At 37.7% G+C, this 23805-nt stretch overlaps 2 long non-coding RNA genes across 2 annotated transcripts in view; one reads left to right on the top strand and one right to left on the bottom strand.

Annotated features, from left to right (window-relative positions):
• LOC144956138 (uncharacterized) overlaps window positions 1–23805 on the bottom strand; it is a 95405-nt gene that overhangs the window by 62870 nt on the left and 8730 nt on the right. The gene's annotated exons all lie outside the window — the stretch shown is intronic.
• LOC144955897 (uncharacterized) overlaps window positions 1–23805 on the top strand; it is a 39362-nt gene that overhangs the window by 15180 nt on the left and 377 nt on the right. Inside the window, exon 3 of the long non-coding RNA XR_013641842.1 lies at window positions 23695–23805. This exon is cut by the window's right edge and continues 377 nt beyond it. This is a non-coding gene — a long non-coding RNA (uncharacterized LOC144955897). The remainder of the gene's footprint in view (window positions 1–23694) is intronic.

Raw genomic sequence — 23805 nt, 5'->3', positions numbered from 1 at the left:
TACATAAACAGTTGGTCCATTATTTAATGTTAACAACGCGTAAATTATAAGTTTTGATAATTGAAAAATGTCTTATGGTATTTATTGTTATATTACAACATCATTGATAATATTTTTCTCCCGTCGATAGGGATGAATTGGTAGGTTGATATTGACTCTTTGAGATTCATGGGTTCATGACAAAGAGCAAAGTTTTATATCTGTTTGTATTCTTGCTAATAAATCTGTGGTTAACGCAGCCAAGTAATCGACAACAGAGCTTATTTAGTTGTGTAAGAAGACATGGCGTTATAATAGATTACATAAGACATTTTGATTTTATCACTGGAAATTAAGTTGAAATGATTTATGCGGAATATGAGTCGTTCATTGTTTTGTTTTGTTTTGTTTTAAACGCGTTTCATCGTAATTATTTTAAGGAGCAATATTCTAATTATAACCTGAATAACGGACTTTTGATTTAAACTCGGAGAATGAAAAGGAGATAATATAAATACAATGACGGAGTATTAATAATTATGGAAGATAAATGTCTTTTAATGGGAGTTAAAATGTTATTACGAAAGAATAACAAAATATTGAAAATGCATTATCATGTCAAGTGAGCTGATAATATTTGTGACACAAGTGGTCAACTTGTTAAGATTCAGCGAATTATAAGTGACCCATATGGTAAAATGCTGTATATGCATATTGGGTAAATAAGTGCAATGATGTAAGACGCGGTAATTAAAGTGCACACGGTTTACATTACGAGATGCAGGAACGAGGCGTTCGGGAATATTTAATTTTGCGCATGGCTTAACATTATGAAATAATACAGAAGGCGGATAATTTTTATAAATACGAGGCGCGTGGTTAAAGCCCACACATTTATCAATGCTATATTAAGAGGCGCGGTACTACGTCGCAATGAGTTATATGAATATTATTATAAGCCGAGGGCAAAGATGCGAGACGTTGAATTTTTATTGAGCAGAGTGTATATTGTTCTGCGAATATTTTGATTATCATCTTTTTCTCCTATCGATTTGCTGTTGTAATTGTAATCAATATTTACTGCGTGGTTTGAATTTAACATTTATATCATAAAATTTGTAACTGAGTTGAAGAAGAAGTTATGTTCAATTGTCAAATCTTAAGTGTGTAATCATTCAGCAATAAATTGAAATGGTAGGAAGTGCTATGATAATAAGTGCCAATAATAAAGATAAAATAAACAAAATCATATTTCATTAATTTATGGTTTCTAAGGGAAATAATTCGAGTTAATCAAAGGTAGAAGTAGTGTTTGCAATAAAACATGATACAGTCATCACGAAAGAGGACACTTGAAAACGTCAGCCATAACGGGAACGCTGATGACAACGACAGAAGGCAACTCAAACACAACCACAACAGAGGTCGGGAAATGTCCTAATCCCTTTGGTCTATCCACGAATACCTTGAAATGGAGTAAGCATCTCGACAAAACATTACGCCATTGATACATCTATAATCAACACAATCTACAGACTACAAACTACACAGCAACCTCAATTACATCGTACCTTTCAACTTATAAAAACTTGACAGAATTCATCAAATAATATCTGTATCATCACAGATTTCTTCCATGAACCTTTTTATATTTACATTCTTTATTGAACAATTGGATTACTTGTATTTACTTCTACAACAACAATACCCAACGATGTACGACGTCAATAATGACATAAACGTTCAAGATACGATTGTTTTTACAAAAATGATGTCCAATTGTGAACAATACTACTTCCTTCATATGCAGTTGTGAGCGTATTCAAATTTAAACTTATGTCAATATACAAGTGTGCAGCACCCATATCTACAACTTATAAACATTGAAGATTATAATGAAGCCTGTCTTAGTATCATTGTAAAAGATAAAGGTTATATATGTATATAAGACAATGCAGGAAAAAGTATCGCAAAACGCCACATGAGCGATTTCCTTGGATTCATTATCGTATGATATTCAACAACCTGCGTTCAAATAACGAAAATATTGTTGACCTTATTCGACCCTACTACATACACTACTAGACTACGTTATTATAACATCATCTACCTGGTGTGTGAACTCACGTCACCCACCGGTACTCTGCAAGATTACATCATCTACCTGGTCTTTGGACTCACGTCACCCACCGGTACTATACAGATTACATCATCTACCTGGTGTGTACTCACATGCCACCTCATCAAAACTCGATTAACAAACATAGACAATTACAACACACGACCTCTGTCGACTACTACACACGAACTCTTTGTCAACACATGGCTGAGTTCACAACTTTCTTTTGACTTGCTGGATAAGTCAAACTTCATTTAAATTTCAGATCTCGCACACAGTTACTCTTGAATTTTTACAATTTCATCTACAATGAGATTCAACGCATACACAAGACAACCACAACTATCTACGTGGAGAATCGACCCAGATGCCGGAGATGAATGGATTACAGCGACGTCACAAGACCAAGAAACAACCCAACAGTTTAAGCATACGTTTGCTACCTGTAGAGTCTTTTTTTCGTCCCAATTCAAAAGACTCGAACAAATACAACACACTACTTGTAAAAGTTGGTCACTTTAGTAACAGCCCACAATCACATACTGTGTTAGATTTTACTTATTTAGTTATTTACACTGTACTAAATATGAATAAGTCGGACAGACTAATGACTGATTATTTACAAACACTTAATATGTGATGTGAACAAGCCGGACAGACTATTGTCTGATTATATATTAAACGCTAAATATTTGAATGTGAAGACATTATTGTGATAATTCTAAGACATTTACAGAGGAAAAAGTTTTTAATTAATTAACAATAATTAAAGTGAATTTATGACACTTGGGCTATTCAGTGACCACAACAAACACAACAATGCAACACGTAGACTAGATGCAAACACCTCAACTCTTATAGTTGATATATTTTTTTTCAGGACATGAAAACTCATTATAAATGGAGACAATAACAATTGACAATTACTGACAATTTTACAGGATGATCATTCTCAACACGAGAAATGTGACCTCTGATAGATGATCACAAAGAACAATTTGATTTCATTGTAGTTGTAAACTACACCCTGATGACTTAACACGTTTAAAAATTGAAACATCAACAATGAACAATGAATGACAATAACTTCAACTTTAATTTTAAAATGATGATAATGCTATTATTATGATTGATTTTAAAATATTTTTTATTGCTAAATTGAAATGTAATCGTTCGTATATTGATCTAGATGTCTATAATATATTATTTGTACCACATATTATAAGTTGGAATTAATGTAATAATGTTGTTTAAATGGAAACATACAATATAAGGGACTATACAAGGTATTGGTTTTGAGATGACAGTAAATGAGTAAACATACATGGAAGCTGAGATTATCACCCATGTCGTATAGAGTTGAATTTGAGATTGAATAAGATAACGTGAGTATATCACAAATGGAAATTGAACCATTCTTTTTCAAGCAAGAATATGGATATATGATGAAATATGACGGGAATTAACACTTGTATTGCTATGAAGATGGAATTTAAGATGAAAAGATAATTTTTCTTTGAACTTTTAATTAATTGATATTTTACGGTCGATGTTGTAATACCTTAAAAAGTATAATCGATTTTTATATATCTAAATTTCAATCACCATTGGTGTTGGTAAATTTAAATTTTAATCACCTTTAATTGATCATTATCTTATTATCGATGTTGTAATACTTTAAAAACTATAATCGATATATATATAGATGTTGTTGATGTTGATTTATCTCAAATTTAAACTTTTAAAAATATTTAACTGGCATAAGTGTCGTCATTTTGATAAACTATTTCTTACATTTTATTATCTAAGGGAACTGTCGAAACTGCAAGGGGGCGTGGAAACAATGGAACTGTGGGTAAAATTTTGATAGGGATAAAAGAGGATGTTTCGAGGAAAACCGGATTATTCTGCATTCAGCTTGACCATGAGCTGCACTTTCCTAGCGTCCTACTAAGAATCTTTATATTACGGACTTAGAATTATTCCACGTATATTAAAAATGGTTACTTAGGCAAAATGAATTTACATTCGGATTGATTTTAAGGATTTGAAATTTATGAAGCTGATTGAACTATGACCATGCAATTTGATTTGGATTTGGAATTTATGAAACCGATTGAACTATGACCATGCTATTTGATTCGGATTTGGAATTTATGAAACCGATTGAACTATGACCATGCTATTTGATTTGGATTTCGGAATTATCACAACAAATAAAGCTGTAAGAAATGAAACTTGGAATCTGGATTTTTATTTGAATGTCTTGATGTTGTACATTCAGTTATCATCATCGGCCCTTGAACTCTTTCGTCTTATTAACGTCTACAACGCAACGCAAAGGATAATACTACCATCTATCAAAAACACCACTATGCGAATATAAGCCATTACATGTGTGTGCGACTATCCCACAAACTTTGTACCTTAGTGTGTCGCCATAGAGAGATTTTAATGCTTTAGCTTATGACATTTCTATAAGAGCATTTCAAATTTGAGAATCAAAATGTTAAAACGAAGTTGATATTAAATATTCATCATTTGGATTATAATTCAAAACTCACATATCTTATCAAAAGGAATATCTCTGTGGCTACATAATACATTATCTCTGTGATGACTGTGGATATGTTCAGACACTTTTATCGAATAGATTGTGAGAAATGTTTGACACAGTATCCCATACCCTCAGAAAAATGACATATTGAGAAAATAGCAAAAATCCCGACAAAGTTATGGGAAGTAGGTGGCTGTGGGGAGTGAACCTAGAACTCAGGGAAGTGTACACCATTGGGGAGTGAACCTGGGACTGGGTTTCGGCGGGTTTCGTAAAAAAGAACCAGTGCTTTTTTACGAAACCCGCCGAAACCCGGCGAACCCGACAATATCCAGCAAAGTTATGGGAAGTAGACAACTGTGGGGAATGAACCCGAGACTCAGGGAAGTGTACACCAGTCGGGAGTGAACCTGAGACTAAGGTTATCGGCCGGTTTCGGCGGGTTTCGTAAAAAAGAATTAGTGCTTTATTACGAAACCAGCCGAAACCCGCGAAAACCCGACAATATCCGGCAAAGTTATGGGAGTTTGGCAACAGTGGGGGTGATCCTGGGAATCAGGGGGGTGTACACCAGTGGGGAGTGAACCTGGGACTGTGTAAAAAGGATATCAGTGGGAAATAAACCTGGGACTAAAGGGAGATGGATACCATTGAAAGTTGAAGCCGGATATGGGATTTGAATACCAGAGGAGAATGAACCTGACACTATAGAAGGTGGGCGCCAGTGGGGAGTGAACCTGGGACTGTGTAAAAAGGATATAAGTGGGAAATAAACCTGGGACTAAAGGGAGATGGATACTATTGAAAGTTGAAGCCGGATATGGGAGTTGAGTACCAGAGGAGAATGAACCTGACACTATAGAAGGTGGGCGCCAGTGGGCGGTGAACCTGGGACTCAGGGAATTTCACACCAGTGGGGAGTTAACCTGGGACTGTGTAAAAAGGATATCAGTGGGAAATAAACCTGGGACTAAAGGGAGATGGATACCATTAAAAGTTGAAGCCGGATATGAGAGTTTGGTACCAGAGGAGAATGAACCTGACACTATAGGAGTGGGCGCCAGTGGGGAGTGAACCTGGGACTATGTAAACAGGATATCAGTGGGAAATAAACCTGGGACTAAAGGGAGGTGGATACCATTGGGAGTTGAAGCCGGATTTGGGAGTTGGGTACCAGAGGAGAGAGAAACCTGACACTATAGGAGGTGGGCGCCAGTGGGGAGTGAACCTGGGACTGTGTAAACAGGTATCAGTGGGAAATAAACCTGGGACTAAAGGGAGATGGATACCATTGAAAGTTGAAGTCGGATATGAGAGCTTGGTACCAGAGGAGAATGAACCTGACATAATAGGAGGTGGGCGCCAGTGGAGAGTGAACCTGGGACTCAGGGAATTGCACACCAGTGGGGAGTTAACCTGGGAATATGTATAAAGGATATCAGTTGGAAATAAATCTGGGACTAAAGGGAGATGGATACCATTGGGAGTTGAAGCCGGATTTATTTCCCACTGATATCCTTTTTTAGATATTCACAGGTTAACTCCCCACTGGTGTGCAATTCCCTGACTCCCAGGTTCACTCCCCACTGGCGCCCACCTTTTATAGTGTCAGGTTCATTCTCCTCTGGTACCCAACTCCTATAGTTCGGCTCGGATACCCACAGTTATCCATCGCCCACAGTCCCAGGTTAACTCCAAATTGGTGTGCACTTCCCTGAGTCCCAGGTTCACTCCACACTTGCGCCCACCTCATATAGTGTCAAGTTCATTCTCCTCTGGTACTCATCTCCCAAATCCGGCTTCAACTCCCAATGGTATCCATCTCCCTTTAGTCCCAGGTTTCTTTCCCACTGATATCCTTTTTACATAGTCCCAGGTTCACTCCCCACTGGCGCCCACCTCCTATAGTGTCAGGTTTCTCTCTCCTCTGGTACCCAACTCCCAAATCCGGCTTCAACTTCCAATGGTATCCACCTCCCTTTAGTCCCAGATTTGTTTCCTACTGATATCCTTTTTACATAGTCCCAGGTTCACTCCCCACTGGCGCCCACCTCCTATAGTGTCAGTTTCATTCTCCTCTGGTACCAAGCTCTCATATCCGGCTTCAACTTTCAATGGTATCCATCTCCCTTTAGTCCCAGGTTTATATCCCGCTGATATCATTTTTTGCATAGTCCCAGGTTCACTCCCCACTGGCGCCCACCTCCTATAGTGTCAAGTTTCTCTCTCCTCTGGTACCCAACTCCCAAATCCGGCTTCAACTCCCAATGGTATCCACCTCCCTTTAGTCCCAGATTTGTTTCCTACTGATATCCTTTTTACATAGTCCCAGGTTCACTCCCCACTGGCGCCCACCTCCTATAGTGTCAGTTTCATTCTCCTCTGGTACCAAGCTCTCATATCCGGCTTCAACTCCCAATGGTATCCACCTCCCTTTAGTCCCAGATTTGTTTCCTACTGATATCCTTTTTACATAGTCCCAGGTTCACTCCCCACTGGCGCCCACCTCCTATAGTGTCAGTTTCATTCTCCTTGGTACCAAGCTCTCAAATCCGGCTTCAACTCCCAATGGTATCCATCTCACTTTAGTCCCAGATTTATTTCCTACTGATCTCCTTTTTACATAGTCCCATGTTAAATCCCCACCGGTGTGCAATTCCCTGAATCCCAGGTTCACTCCCCACTGGCGCCCACCTTCTATAGTGTCAGGTTCATTCTCCTCTGGTACCCAACTCCTATAGTTCGGCTCGGATACCCACAGTTATCCATCTCCCACAGTCCAAGGTTAACTCCCAATTGGTGTGCACTTCCTTGAGTCACAGGTTCACTCCACACTGGCGCTCATCTCCGATAGTGTCAGGTTCATTCTCTTCTGGTACTCAACTCCCATATCCGGCTTCAACTTTCAATGGTATCCATCTCCCTTTAGTCCCAGGTTTATTTCCCACTGAAATCCTTTTTACACAGTCCCAGGTTCACTCCCCACTGGCGCCCACCTTCTATAGTGTCAGGTTCATTCTCCTCTGGTATTCAAATCCCATATCCGGCTTCAACTTTCAATGGTATCCATCTCCCTTTAGTCCCAGGTTTATTTCCCACTGATATCCTTTTTACACAGTCCCAGGTTAACTCCCCACTGGTGTGCAATTTCCTGACTCCCAGGATCACTCTCCACTGTTGCCAAACTCCCATAACTTTGCCGGATATTGTCGGGTTTCGGCGGGTTTCGGCGGGTTTCGGCGGGTTTCGTAATAAAGCACTAATTCTTTTTTACGAAACCCGTCGAAACCCGCCGAAACCTTAGTCTCAGGTTCACTCCCGACGGGTGTACAATTCCCTGAGTCTCGGGTTCACTCTCCACAGTTGTCTACTTCCCATAACTTTGCTGGATATTGTCGGGTTTTGCCGGGTTTCGGCTGGTTTAGGCGGGTTTCGTAAAAAAGCACTGGTTCTTTTTACGAAACCCGCCGAAACCCAGTCCCAGGTTCACTCCCCAATGGTGTACACTTCCCTGAGTTCTGGGTTCACTCCCCAGTGCCACCTACTTCCCATAAATTTGTCGGAATTCGTCGGGTTTCGTCGGGTTTTGGCGGGTTACGGCGGGTTTCGGCGGGTTTCGTAAAAAAGACACACCGTTTCTACGCGCGCAGTGGCTTATCTAACTTGGGTAAAAAAGGTCCATTGCTCTTTTCTTTCTGTCTTGCTTCAACATATCGTTTTTCCTTATGTATGTATTCTTATTTTGTTTGGTTATATTTATTTGTTCTATTAAAGAAAAGAAAACGTCTCGTGGATATAATTAAATTATAATCTCAAATGATTAACCCTCGTTTTGTTTTCTATATACATTTCTATTATGGTACATGCGATATAAAAATATATCTCCCTGTCTCTCTCTCTCTCTCTCTCTCTCTCTCTCTCTCTCTTCTCTCTATCTCTCTCTCTCTCTCTCTCTCTCTCTCTCTCTCTCTCTCTCTCTCTATATATATATATATATATATATATATATATATATATAAATATATATATAAATATATATATATATATATATATATATATTATTTTTAAAAATATTTACCACAATATTTGAGACAGTCTACATTAATGTTTCAGGTATAATTCGCCATCGTCAGGACTGAGTTGTTTTGATGAATTCCAATCTGTGAAGTTAAACGTGCACAAAGAAGCTTCTCAATAACCCTAAAATTATACTGAACTGAAACAACCGTGAAATTGACGTTAATATAACAATTCTTAACTATAAATCGAGAATTTCTGCAATTCTCCAACTCAGCTCTATTTTTATCTAATCACTTTTAGCTGTGATCCAGAGTTAATACCTGAGCCAGTTAAAAATGACCTCCACACTTTAACGACAATGGTGGCAAGTACATACCGAACTAAATTCCTGTTTAATTCATACTTGTAATACTAATGTTAATTTCACAAATTTTCTAAATGTGGTGTATATTGACTTTAAATTTTACTATACTTTTCAATTATTTCTATGAACAAATCCACTTTTTCCTTAACTTCAACTCTTAAACCCTAGAAGAGCCATATATACCTAGTAGTACTTTAGAGCCTTAGACTGGTGAGCCAGAGTTTATCTTGGTTTCCTTATCGTGAAACGGTCAATAAAAAATATTTTAAGTGAGCCATTATATAACGTAATGTCCACTAAAACTGTTCAAATCACTTTACAGGGGTTCCTGGCCAACAATTAATCACGTAGGACGTGCCATGAACATCCGTTAAGTGATATTATATTTTGTTTCGGAGAGACAATGTTGTTAAAGACCAGGTACTGATTATACAGGTCGTATTTCAAAGCAATAATAAAGTTTAGTTCTGCTCAAGTAGGAAGTCCCGGGTGGGGTTCCTGACCTTCCGTAGTAGTCAAAGGGATCACTTAATGTGTCTTCTATACCCCTGTATCTATTTTCAAACTTGATTTCTTTCTTTGTCTTGGCATGAAATTACTTGGGTTTGTTATGGCTCTGTCCGGGGTCCTTGGCTGAAGGGGAAGCAGGCAAATCAATAGCATTAGTTTTGGGAGATGATATTTTATTCCTCTTTTAATCATCTCCCAGATATTTGCTATCATGTGTGTTTTGATTCGAATATGATTTGAAAGCAATTGGGAGTGTTGCTCCTACTGGGATCCTGTGCTTGTGTCTGGCCGAAAGTGTCAGGTAAACTCGAACTAAGTGCAGTGACGGTGTGCTTTTGGAATGTACATCTGTTCTCTATTTGAACCCATTCCTCTTTGTCTTACTTTTTTGATGCTTTAACTATACTCTACAATTTTTTTGACTATCCCATTCTCCTTTTCAATTGCAATGACATGATCTAATTGTGTTGCAAGTGCCATAAAACCCATAAATGGTATGTTATATCCGGATGGCAGATGTTGTGAGTATTTTACCTAACCCAATAGCATCAATAAATTTTGTGATTATTTGTATTACATTCATAGTCCAAATTGTAAGCCAAGCAATGAAAATGGTGATATTAATATTTTCATTGAAACCGATGCAACCACCGAAATTTACAAGATCTCAATTTTTCATCGGTCTAAACTTAATAAGATTTGAAGACTCCAGTACTAAAAGTACTTAGATCACATTTTCATGATAAAGCATAATCACCCCAGTTGACTCACCAAGTTTGCTCATTATCCACATATTCTAAGTCCCCTGTCTCAATAATACAATTTAAAAAAAACATATACACCATATTGCCTAATCCAAATTTTAACATCCATTTATTCAAAACTAAGTGTAATTTAATTACTTTTAGAGCTGGGCTCTTCAATTGATTTTTCTATAGAACACTTCTTCAAATATTTAAATTTTAAAAACGGATCTGCAGTTGACTGATTTCAATTAATATTGGAAAAACGTCTGCAATTACCGTGTATGATAAATTGATCCCGTAAATTTAAATATTATTTCGATGACTGAGATGATAAAAGAGAATTTAATCTTAAAATCAAAGAAAAATGTGCAAATGTTAGCGACCGCACTTCATTGTAGCTAGAAAACGTTGGGGTTATTGTTAGTTACCAGTAGTATTTCTAAAAGTAACAAAAGTCTTTTGTTTTATCGTGCCATTGATTTTCAGTTCCCTTCTTACAATCAGTCACGCGAGGCCACCGACGGAAACATTATCGTAACAATGATGGATAGTCAAACCGTCATGAAAGAATATTTTCTTGTCACTGCCGGAAACATTTTATCAAGTTTGAGAAGAATACAATTAGAACTAAAAGAGAAACAGCAATATAAAATAAAAGCGTGTTGTCAAATCACTTCCGTAGGACTTGATACAAATGTACAGTCTACAACTGAAATTCTGGTTTTAGAGTGTTGACATGTTATTTTCTAGTCTGACTACACGATGGTTGTCATAGAAATAATCCATTCTCGCTCTTTTACGTCTCGTAATATTAAAAACCCGCCTATATGTCATGATACTTAACTAGTTATTCCACCTCATGATACTATATGAAACCAATTCATTATTAAGACTTGGAAGGGCTGTTTACAAAACAATACCCAAGAAATGGAAACCGGAAAAGTAGAAAGTGTGACGATGCGACTTTTCTACCCTATTATGGTTAAGATATTAATGACAATCATAGCTAAATTGATAATACAGTGCTATAAAATGGAAATTGACAGATGATGATGATGATGACAATGATGATGATGATGATAATGATGATGATGATGATGATGATGATGACATTAATATTATTATTATTAATATAATAATAATAATAATAATAATAATAATAATAATAATAATAATAATAATAATAAATAATAATAATAATAAAATAATAATAATAATAATAATAATAATAATAATAATAATAATAAAAATTTAAAAATAATAATAATAATAATAATAATAATAATAATAATAATAATAATAATAATAATAATAATAATAATAATAATAATAATAATAATAATAATAATAATAATAATCTATCTTTTTAAATGTTAAAGATCAGTGTCAAAATTGTTTCATACAGCCCATTTTTATTTTTTTGTTTACGAGCACATAATTACTCACAAATCTAAAAATTAAAAAAGAATATTTTACAGATTGAAAACGAGCAGTTTAAAAACATTTTTTAAATTTAGGATGTTCCTGTCATCCTTTTCTCTGTTGTCCTCTCTCTTAATGATGGAAAGGCATCGGCTGTTGAAGCCATTCACAGTTTTAGTTACACTCTCTGAGAGGACTACAGAGAAACAGCAAAACGCCCCGAATTCGACCTGGTAGCTACAGTGATGAGACGCAGGCTCCGCATATCTTATGCATGGAGGCAGACCGCCTCCTTATTACCTAAATTGGAGAGCTCGACAACTAGACAGGCACTCTACATGGGCTGGATTCTTTGCCCAGTGACGAAATTGTGACTCTAGCCAGGAAGGAAAAGCCGTGCTTGATCCCGATAAGTGGATTCCCTGTGACCGTGACACTTTTATGCTGATGTAACATAGCACCTTATAGGTGCCGTACTAATGGACAATGCAACTCATACATACATACTCTCATCCGTTGACTCCAATGATGATTTGGAAAATTAGTGTAGAACCCGCAATGTTTTCGGGGAAATAAAGGCTATTATGAACAAACATTATAAATTATTATACTTCTGTTTTGTAGAAATTAACATAGATCGAGACAAATCTTTTTAGACGTGAACGATGGAAATTGGTCCGGTAGTTAATTATGTCTTTAATTGCCAGAGAATGAATCTGGCAACAGGGCGTCCATAAGGCGTACCTTTATATAGCCCCTAATAAACCCTGATATGATCTGTCACACTCTGGGTCCAGAGGGGCTCTTTGTGTAACAGTTGGCGTAGAATCCATATTATGATGGGTGTGGAAGGACAACCTTAAAATGGAAAAGCAAGATATTAACACTGATCCCAGGTAATTAATGCAACACTGTGCTTACACCTTTAGAAATACGTCAGTTATCGCATATTTTATTAAGAAAATATGCAAATTAACACTTTTAATGGTTCTATTTTTACTTTTTTTTAAAATAAATGAAAAGCAGTATATTTTGCCCCTGTCCGCGACCGATAGCCGTGAAACGAAGACCCATAGACACTTTAAGTACTTGCCTTCACCTGAATCAATCAATTGACCCTGATCATGACGATCACTACCAATTGGATTCAGTAGTCTGATGTCACACCGACCGGCAAACGGCGGCCATCTTGGTTATAAACAAAGAAAATAATTACTTTTTATTCTTCATGCTGGCTAGAACTTTGCATATGCCTTGTGATCAGAATGTGTAAGAGTCAAAACGTGATCAAATTTATATTTTTTTCCCACTGAATACGCTTTTATGCTCGCCGAGGAAATCTTTCATACGGGCGTCCGCCATTGTTCCGAAAGTTTAGAGCCAGTGTTACTAGGTTACTATACGTCATTAGGAAGGAAGTGACGTTACGACTGTTGAAGAGTATTTTAACACAGGCGATTGAAAAAAATATGTATTGTCGTCAGGAGATGTTGCGATGCATTAATTCATCATTGTGTCAAACTATTATGATAAATACTCACGAACAATGTAACTGACCTATTTGTTTGGTTGACATGTACTTATAGTTAGTAACGATGGAATAGAGACCTAGATAACCACGCCTCTCAGTACAATCGTCACAATGTAAACAATGACAGTGATTAGCAAACATAGCAATCTACACAGGTTTTCCTATCGATGGTGTGTGTCCAAGTAAAATATCCACTGTTCTACTACTCGATTGTGAGGAATCCGGCCGCTCCCGGAGAGTTGGTAGAGCCAGATAGGCGAAAACGTCAACAAAACAAAAGACAAGGAAACTACTAGGAGGATAGATAGAGGGAACTCATTGATAAGTTCCCTCGTAGAAGTAAGATCATGCCACTGCAGTGGGCCTAGCCTGATAAGAGGGAAGAGAAAGAAAGAGAAAGTACATCTTTCCCGGCCAGACAATGGGAGCAATCTGTATTCATGTTTTCTGCCCAACGAGATCATCAACCACATGATTTGTTGCTGTTCAACGATTGTATATTTCTTAACACGCTGTTTCGTTTACAAATGTTATAAACATACCCATGTTTCAAGGTGAATCAAATGGCCAATCGTGATGTTAGATATTTAAATAGCTGTGGACACTTTTCACTAATTGGGTCACTTTGAGCACATTTTGCAATGTGACCAATGACCTCGAGCACATGGAAAGTTAATAGAGATCATGCCCATTGTATTGAAAAAATAAAAGGAGATCAAAGTTTACTAACACGATACATTTATTACGGAACTGTTTTGCCATTAGCGTTTATGAGTAATTCTCACTAAACTGTATTATCCAGACTATAAAAGATCAAGGTTGATACATAGTGTTGTGTGTTTGTCAGTTATATTCCCGGATGGCAATGTTGTGAGCTTCTGAGCCATGTCATACTATTTATATTATGTCTATTTATATGCGGGTAGAACCAGTGAGTAATTTACTTAACTCTCAATATCGATAGCAATATTTCGTTGTATTTGATAATCACTTCTATTATTTCATTTTAAAAATCCCTGTTCTGACCTCCGAATCAGGTCAAGGGCGGAGCTATGTTCCTATCCACTGCCTACAATTTAATCATTCTTTTATGAATCATTTAAAACCTTGTCACAAGGTCTCAGTTGCAAACATGAGTTGCTCGGCCTTTAAAAAACAACAACGCCAAATTCTAGTCCTCAAATTTTTAATATGTCAAGTATTTCCAACATACTCATTATTTTGTGTATGCTTTATGTGATATGTATGCGACATAATATTGTAATAACAGGGCTTAATGAGTTTCCAGTGGTCACTTATTCAAGTATTTGTAAATTACGATCCACTTGTGACTCATTCCTATTTTGCTTATAAAATTATGTCACATTACATAAATTAACACATTTTTGGACAATAATTGAAATAAAAGATTGAAAATCAATAAACACAGATCATTGATATTAATTCTGACAACAAAATGACATTCATTATTGTACAAAAGGCACTCAGGAAATCATTTTTTGAAAACAAAAGATATTATTTGAGCAATCATTTTCTCCAAAAATTTATAGGAAAATGACAAAATGTAAAAGTGTTTAACATAGTCTAAGTATATAAGTGTTAAACTACCACAAATAATATTTCCTTTCAAGTATTCATATTTATCATGAACAAAAATGAAAAAGTCATTCTTACCAAAATGAGTTTGTGTAACAGGGATGAGTGGACGTAACAGGAATGAGTTTTCTGTTGCAGGAAATTGTAATTACAACATACTTATTCGAAAGGATAACACATTCAAAACGCTTAGTGATTGAAACTCAAAAGAACAAAATGGTTAGGGTCCCAATACAATGATTTGGGGCTTATGTTGGTAGAGCCCCACAAAACAGCACCAACATTGTTTGTTAACTAAAGTCTAGGTTGAATCAATTGATTCAAGATAACTCTTTCGTGGCAGTTTGGAATGTTTGGATAAACAGACAAAAGAGGCATTTTTAAACTCCGGAAAAAGCAAGAAGCTTCCACATACCCAGTTTGAACAACTCTTCTAGGGTATCTTTCTCATTTATGTGAACATCGGGAATATAATGGTCCGAATTTGTGACTAAAAATTCAACAAATGGCTGGATGTTGTCATTGAGTGAGCGAGGTTCGAATCTGACAAATAATGGTCCCTGTGTAAAGCCGGGCCATGTATCAATCTTAATCGTATTCCATATGTTTTGGTGTCTTTGCCAATTGCATACACTGCACCACAGGCAGGCAGACAATCCTCATTGGCCCTCACCTTGACTAAATAACGGTTTCCCATCAAACAGAGATCTAGGTATATCATTTGCAATAAAATGTGTAAACATTTTGTCTATACCAATACGAGTTTTGATTACATTTCTTTTGGCCTAACCACTGTAATCAATCGCCTTAATGTCAATGCCATCTTGGTCATATTTATCACTTGAGTCACTGTTTAAGTCAACCGGTGCAACTTCAGATATGTCCCCATCATTACCTTTGAAAACCACTTGCTTCAAATCACTTTGTGGAATTGAATGTTTGATGTCTTCTAGGAGTGTAAAATATATTGTAATGTTCTTTTCACTTGATTATTTCCACCTTTCTTATTTTCACTGCTATCTTTCAAAAGTTTTTTTTTTTAGTTTTTGATCAATTGAAGATTATGTTTTTTAATGACCTGTCCAAACGTTTTTAGTACTTTTCGGACTTCTTTTTTGATTGAGAAAGAGAAGAGGACAGCCTTTTCACTACTTCTTCATGATTTTGTTTTTTCAATATTAAGGTTTCATTTGCTGCTTTAGTAGCTTTATATCTTTGACAAGAGACATACTGAAGTGGAGATTTTGAGTTTGAGGGTGGAGTGTATAAGATCAAGATTTTTCTTTTTCTGTTTTGTAGCGTGTGTGTGGTAGGTTTTTCTCCAATTATTTCTTTGTTTGCCTTTTTCTCTTGGTGTCTTATCTTTTATGGAGTTTTTCTTTCCACTCAATTAGTCGCTCTGAATTTGTCTTGTTCTTTTTTAAATCTCGTCTTTGACGTTAAAGTCGTTGCCTCTCGACTGTCGTCATGGTTTTTTTGGCCTTTCTGATAAGATAACAAAATAAAACAATCGTTACAACAAAGCTATGACCCTTAAAAACGGACAATAATATAAAGTTACATTTCGCTACCAAAAAAAGACCGGGCCGTTAAAATCATAGTAATCATCTAAAATGTATCTGAGCCTAACGCGCAACAAACTATGTTTGGACATGGGCATTTGGTATTGGCAAGGTAACTTTGCACAAAAAATAGTGTTTCAGCAATGAATTAAATCATTACGTATGCAATAAAAATTATTTTTAATGGTCACCTTGTAACCATGAATGTTACCACTTTAATAGACATCGGCCAGTTTTGTTTTTTGTTGTTTTTAAGGGTTTTACGGCTCTTGCAACACATTTAGGTTATATCAGCGCCATTAAAAAGGAAGAAAATGGGATAGCAAAAAGTTCTAGAATTACAATTAAAGAACCCAAGAGAAATTAGGACAAGGGGAACTGGGAACAAATAGAGGTCAGATGAAGATTCCAAGAGCATACCACCAATATACTTAGTTTGAGATAACCTATAAGTCTCATCCGGAAACAAGCCCAAAGTCCAACAAAGTGGGATATACTCAAATGCTTACATTATACATTAAAAATAACAAATATAATGATATATAACAGAGAGATCATTTACAAGGAAAAAACAATATCATCTCCCAAAGCAATAACCATGCATTTGCCTCTTTCACTCCCAGTCAGGACTCCGGCCAGGGCCAGGTCAAAACCAAGTTATTTCATTCCAAGACAAAGACAAAAAAAATGTTGGAAAACAGGTGGGATGGAAACGCAGTATGTGCCTCCCTGCCCACTATGGGAGGTGAGGAACCCCAAGCAGTCATAGGCCTGTGACACTTCAGTGGTTAACAAAACACTTAAATAAACACATCCTTATGAAACAAAAGAATTTGCTATGAATCAATAAACCATGTGGAGGCGCCGTCGCCGAGTTGGACCCAGATCGGAATTTCGCGAAGGCTGCACCGGAATGCGAGGCAGACACAATTGCCAAGAACATTAAGAACCGTAGTAAGCGGGTCCCTAATCAGGCTTTTGAGCGTGGTGTCCGCAAGGCGTACCGTACGATTTTGGACTCGCTACCTGCGGAGGAGTCGGACTGGACGGCCCCGTTCAGTCCCCGAGAAGTGGGTGCAGCCATTAGCGAAGTGAAGAACGGCAAAGCAGCAGGGATAGATGGTGTATATCCCGATATGGTGACGCATCTTGGCCCCAGGGCACGGCCTGGCTAGCAGAGGCAATGTCTGACATCCTTGCAAAAGGAAAGCTTCCACAAGTGTGGAAGCATGCGAAAATAGTTGCCATCCTGAAGCCAGGAAGCCGGCGAAGGAGGCAGATAGTTACAGACCCATATCGCTGCTGAGCTGTCTTTACAAATTGTTGGAGCGTGTTCTATTAAACCGATGGGGCCGGTCCTAGACGCTGCCCTGCCACCTGAGCAGGCAGGCTTCAGGGAAGGGAGGTGCACCACGGAGCAGGTCATTGCCCTTACAGAGCATATTGAGCACGGGTTCGAGAGAAAACAGCAAACAGGTGCTGTGTTTATAGACCTATCAGCGGAGTACGATACGGTCTGGTGCGATGGGTTAATGCTCAAACTTGCAAAAATCATAAGGTGCAAAAAGACCTTGAAGTTGTTCTCTTCGATCTTAGGGGAAAGGCAATTCCACGTCGCGCTGGGAGACGTCACGAGCAAAGTAAGGAAATTGAAGAATGGGTCCCTCAGGGTCGGTACTTGCGCCAATGTTGTTTAACGTTTACATTAGCGATATGCCGAACACTTCCTCCCTGAGGCTGGGATACGCAGACGACTGGGCACTCGTTACTCAGAGTAAAGTGTGGACCCGTCTTGAGAGCGTACTCAGCGAGGACGTCACCAGACTCAAATCCTACTTTGACAAGTGGTACCTGAAGATGAACACTTCAAAAACCGTGGCCACTGCATTTCACTTATGCAGTGGTTGGCACACCCGTAAACTGAATGTCCTAGTCGGGGACCAGCCACTCCCATATGAGCCGCGTCCAAAATATTTAGGGGTGACGTTGGATCGCAGTCTTACCTATCGGGTTCATCTCGAAGGGTTGCCCGGAAGATAGAGAAGCGGAATAGTCTTCTGAGGAAGCTGGCGGGATCGACTTGGGGCGCTAGCCAAGCGCTCCTGAGAACATCCGCCCTGGCACTATGCTATTCCACCGCAGAGTATTGCGCTCCAGTGTGGGGTAGAAGCAGAAACGTTGAGAAGGTGGATGTAAAACTTCGCAAGTCGATGCACACAGTGTCGAGAACGCTAGCAACAACCCCTAGAGAATGGGCCCGATAATGGCGGCGATCCAGCCCCCCGATGTCCGGAGGGAGACAATAACGGTAAACCGGCAAATTAAGGTCAAAGAGAGAGGGAATGGGGATACCCCTCTCATGCGCATAATGAACGGTGCCCCCGTTTCGAGCCGAAATAAGTCCCGGCAACCCTTGTACGCAGAATCCCTGACTACGGACAGAGCTGCACATACGAGATGGAAGTCGGTTTGGACGAATTCAATCCCTCGTGGGGGCGGGGACCTACACTCCTCTAAGCTTGGTGAGAAGTTGCCAGGCTTTGATACCAGTAAGAGGAGACACTGGGTAGCTGCGAATCGGCTTCGGTCGAGGAGCTGCCTAACGGCCGGTACGTTACATCAGTGGGGTCTAACTTCCTGTCCAATATGTCCACGCTGTGGGCAAGAACCCGAAACGGCAGAGCATCTAGTCGAAAGGTGTGTTGTGACGATGCTACCAGGCGGGTTCGCGACGGTGCACGAATGCGGACCGGACTTTGCTGATTGGGTCGATCGTCATAACATAATAGTGTGAACCATAAGAAGCTGCTGCCGAGTGGTTACGGAACGGGACTCCCAACCGGGAGGTACCAGTTACTAAACCCTCCACAGCCATAATGTGGTTTTCTTAATCAAGGAAATTAATTCCGGTTGTTTCACTTTGTTTCACCCAGGTGTATATTATGGTACCAGTGCTGTTGGGGAATGTAATTTGCTGTAGACCAGCGTCGTATTCATAAGTTAAACGTCTGTTTCAGGCTACAGAAACTCCGGTTCCATGGGCCATTATGCTCCAAAGGACTTAGTTACAATAAAACGTGTCTTTCATTTTATGAAAGTTCATATTCCTCATTAATGTTACTCATTCCTGGTATGGTTTTCTCATTCTTGTTACGTCTCTCATTCCTGTTACAAAATAAGGCGTAACAGGAATGAATGTAACAAGGATGAGTTTATCATCTCTTCGATTCATACTATTCCTAAAATATGCTTTACTGCAATATTAAAGTTTGACTATTATTTAGAGCCTTAAATAAGCTATATACTGATACTTTTTGTTTTTAATACATTTTTTTATTTAACTAACAAACCCTGGTAACAGGAATGAGGGTCATTGTCTAATTTTGAAGACTACTCGCCATTCTTGAATTTTTGATCTGAAAATCACATTGGATGAAAAAAAAATGTTTTGTAGTTTGGGCCATGATGGAAACGGGGCATCTATTGTTAGAAAACTTTGTCAGGTGCACTTCTATTGTTTAGAGTATTTTAATTGGTTAATTTTCACTGCCGTTACAGGAATGAGTAACCCCCTTGGGGAAGGAATTTAATAATATATAATAAAACTTTAAAAAGTCTGATTGTTACAAACTTTTATGGGGTTGTTAGATGATGGCAAATTGCATCAGCTGCAGTCATAGTAGTTGTATGCAACAAAACACTCCATTTTGTTAAAAATTCGACTTCTAGCCATCATGCAAAAAAAAGGACAAGGTATTTTCCTCTACCCCAGTCAATACAATAAGTCTTATCTATCTTGAATCTCTCTCGATTTTTGTGTTTTATGTTTCATACAAGTTAGTTATGTGTAGTGAGAGTGTGTAAGCAAGTATTTGAAGTATTTGCTAACAATATTTGCATCAAATATTTTAAAGAGCAAATTATTGTGACAGGACAGGAATTTGGCAGTTTTTAAAAAAGGCTGTGCTAAGATTTACAATTCTAACAAATTTGATTTAAGGGATGCAACCCATGATATGAATGACGGATTTGAATTATAATAGGATTGTTTCCCTTCTTAGGTAATGGAAAGATCGTAATGCGGTGCACTCCATCTTATAGAGAGAACAAAGTTGACGTCACTCGGGTCTTTGTTATTGTTTTTGGCCACCGCGTTTATGAGTAATTCTCACTTAACTGTATTATCTAAACTATGAACGTTCAAGGGTACTCATTGTATTGTGTGTTGGTCCGTTATACTTCCGGATGACAATGTTGTGAGCTTCTTAGCAAAGCGCATACTATCCATAGACAGACGAAGTTGATGTCACTTCGGTCTTTATTATTGTTTTATCACTATCCTTGTTCATGAGCAGCTCTCACTCAACATTGAAAACGTTTTCATTACAAAAATGAAATATCTTTTCTGTTGGTTTTAAAGTATATCCATGCAATGAGAACAATGAGCACATAATAAATTGGGTTATCAGACCTGTAGTGTTCCAATCTATAAATCGTGATTTGTTGTTAAGGTGAAAGCACGGAATGGTAGAGAGAGAGAGAGAGAGAGAGAGAGAGAGAGAGAGAGAGAGAGAGAGAGAGAGAGAGTTAGAGAGATAGATAGAGACATAGAAAGATGCACACACGGAGATATTGTTAGACAGACATAGCGAGCGAGCGAGCGAGAGAGAGAGAGAGAGAGAGAGAGAGAGAGAGAAAGAGAGAGAGAGAGGGAGAGGGAGAGATTGAGAGAGAGGAAGAGAGAGCGTGAGAGAGAGAGTTAGAGAGAGAGATAGACAGAGAGAGAGTTAGAGAGAGATAGAGAGAGATAAAGAGGCACACACAGAGATAATATGAGAGAGAGAGAGAGAGAGAGAGAGAGAAAGAGAGAAAGAAAGAGAGAGAGAGAGAGAGAGATGCTGTCTCCTGGTGACCACGTCAAATCTTAATCTGCATCACAGTCATTCATTCACATCAATGTAATCTTTTCACGCATGCGCAAGGAATGAGCGACACTGATTGCTGCTAGGCAGGTCCCCAATTTCCAATAGTAATTCACATTAGTATGTGGTCATTTACTGGAATTGATAGTACATTTGATGGTGAGTAGATTAGTTGCTCCATGGAGTATATTATATTATGAGGTCTAAAATTAAATGTGGCTGGTAATGAACAAAAATCGATAGTAGATTTGATGGTGAGTCTATTAGTTGCTATATTGAATATATTATATTATGAGATCTTATTTTTAATGTGGCTAGTAATGAACAAAATTTGATAGTAGGTTTGATGATGAGTCTATTAGTTGCTCTATGGAATATATTGTTTTTTGAGATATTATATTAACTCTCCCCTTACCGACAATATCATGCTTTTTCCACACATGCTATACCTAACCAACACAGAACTTGACTGTTTTCACTCAAACTCAATCTGCTAGATAACAAATTTTTGTGTAGCTTAACGAACTTTATATAACAAAGATTTTTTTTACATTTTTTGATGTGCAAAACAAATCCGATGAAGACAAATGTTCATTGTGTCGTAACAAATGTGGGGATTTTCATATAGTTGGTAAGGAGAAGGTTAAATGTTGCAATAGTCGGATTTTTTATTAATTGCGCGTGTATTTCTGGTTTTTCTCAGCTCTCCCACTATCAAAAGTTTTAAAAATTTGTGTCAACCTCTGAATCAATTTGTCTTAACAGAATCTATATTTTGGACCGCATTGATGTCATATTTAAAACGTTTTCTTCTTTAAGACCTATAAAAACTACTTGAAAACAGCTGACATAAAATTAGAGATTTTACATTATAAAAAATGAAAACAAGTTACACACGACAAAGTATGAATGAATTCATCGTATTTCCAAAAAAATATTCTACTGACGTAGTGATTATGAGTTCACGTCATACTTCTTTCCAAATAATAAAATTCGGTTTAAGTGTTATAAACTTATGTAGTTTGTATTAAATTTTGGCATATTATCTACATCATGTCGCAATTTCCAAAGACTGATATGAAATCTCTCGCTTTAAATCATTTGAAATAGTGATTGTATACTCAATATTGTCAAATTAACAAACCTTGTTTATTTAACTTTGACAAATTTGTGTCTATGCATAAACGTTTCACATGGGCCTTTAAAGGTTTTAAAAATATATTAGGTTCTTAAACAACACGATACGGTACGGAATCTCTATCGGTTCCACTCTCGTAAATCTGGGAAAATAAGTCTTCTTGTATCTATCGATAAGTCATTAAAGAGGACGGCAATGGTTTTGGAATTTGCAAATCAACGACAGAGAGATCACCAGTGTAGAACGAAGTGACAGGAAAAGGATCATAGATAACTTTGATTTGGATGTTATCCAAAGATGTATGGGTGAGCGTAAATATACACCCGAAAAAATATTGGACGACTGATTATTCAAGCAGAAAAAGGCCCATGGGCTCCTGACAAAGAATCATTGTTATTCTTGCAGGTGGTGATGATACTGGATATTTAAAAGGATGCCATGCCATTTTTCTTCTCTGCATCATCTGAAATATTATTCTGGGGTCAATGCAAATGTGTTTTAAGACTGACTAAATATCGTTCGCTGGCCTCCATTGAAGCACCCAGATGTATTGTATTGGACAACGCTACCATTCGTTGGCCCATGGTCACTTTAAGGCTCCAACTTTGGCAAATACAAAAGCTGACATGATTTCATGGTTTCAATCAGACAGTACTACACATTCTGACCATTTATCAGAGTGCTATCTATACTCCTTAGTAAAAAAAAAAAAGAAATGAACCAGAAACAGCTTTCAAAGCAGAATGTCTAATCGGGGATTTTTGACACGAGGTTGCGCGATTTCCCCCATATCACTGTGAGAGCAATCAAATCGAGGACAATGGGCATAAGTAGAGGGAAAGATTGAGAGGAGGAACACCAAATTTACTCTCATCGACGAGGCAATAAATGATAAAGAGTGGACTTAGAAAAGGCATGCGTCAACCTTCGCAATCTAGATGAAAATTTCATTTCATTGGGTAGAGTGATGCTCGGAATCTTTCAGTAGTGGTTTCATTTCTCCTTTTCATCATTCTCGTCATCACACTGTGCTGATTGATGTGTCCAGTATTTCTTGATGGTGGTTGTTGTTCTTATTGTTGAACACATATTTATGTCTGATAATTGATGAATTTTTACTTTTGACCGATGTAATCCTCTTTGACATAAACACAAGCTATTTCTTAAAATTGTGCAATCAAAATTACATTGGAAGCGCTTTATGTTCACTTTCGTTTGTATTCACCAGTAATGATCAAGTAAGATCAAGAACAAAATTTGGTGATAGATCGTTTGCTTGTTTCGGCCCCAAGATTTGGAATGAACTGCCACGTGGTCTGAGGGAGTGCAAGTCTTTGCC

Source organism: Berghia stephanieae, chromosome 10, assembly GCF_034508935.2.
Source record: "Berghia stephanieae isolate SIO BIC M18660-M18661 chromosome 10, UCSD_Bste_1.3, whole genome shotgun sequence".
Classification (NCBI taxonomy): Eukaryota; Metazoa; Mollusca; class Gastropoda; order Nudibranchia; family Aeolidiidae; genus Berghia; species Berghia stephanieae.
This window is presented reverse-complemented; position numbering and strand designations above follow the sequence as displayed.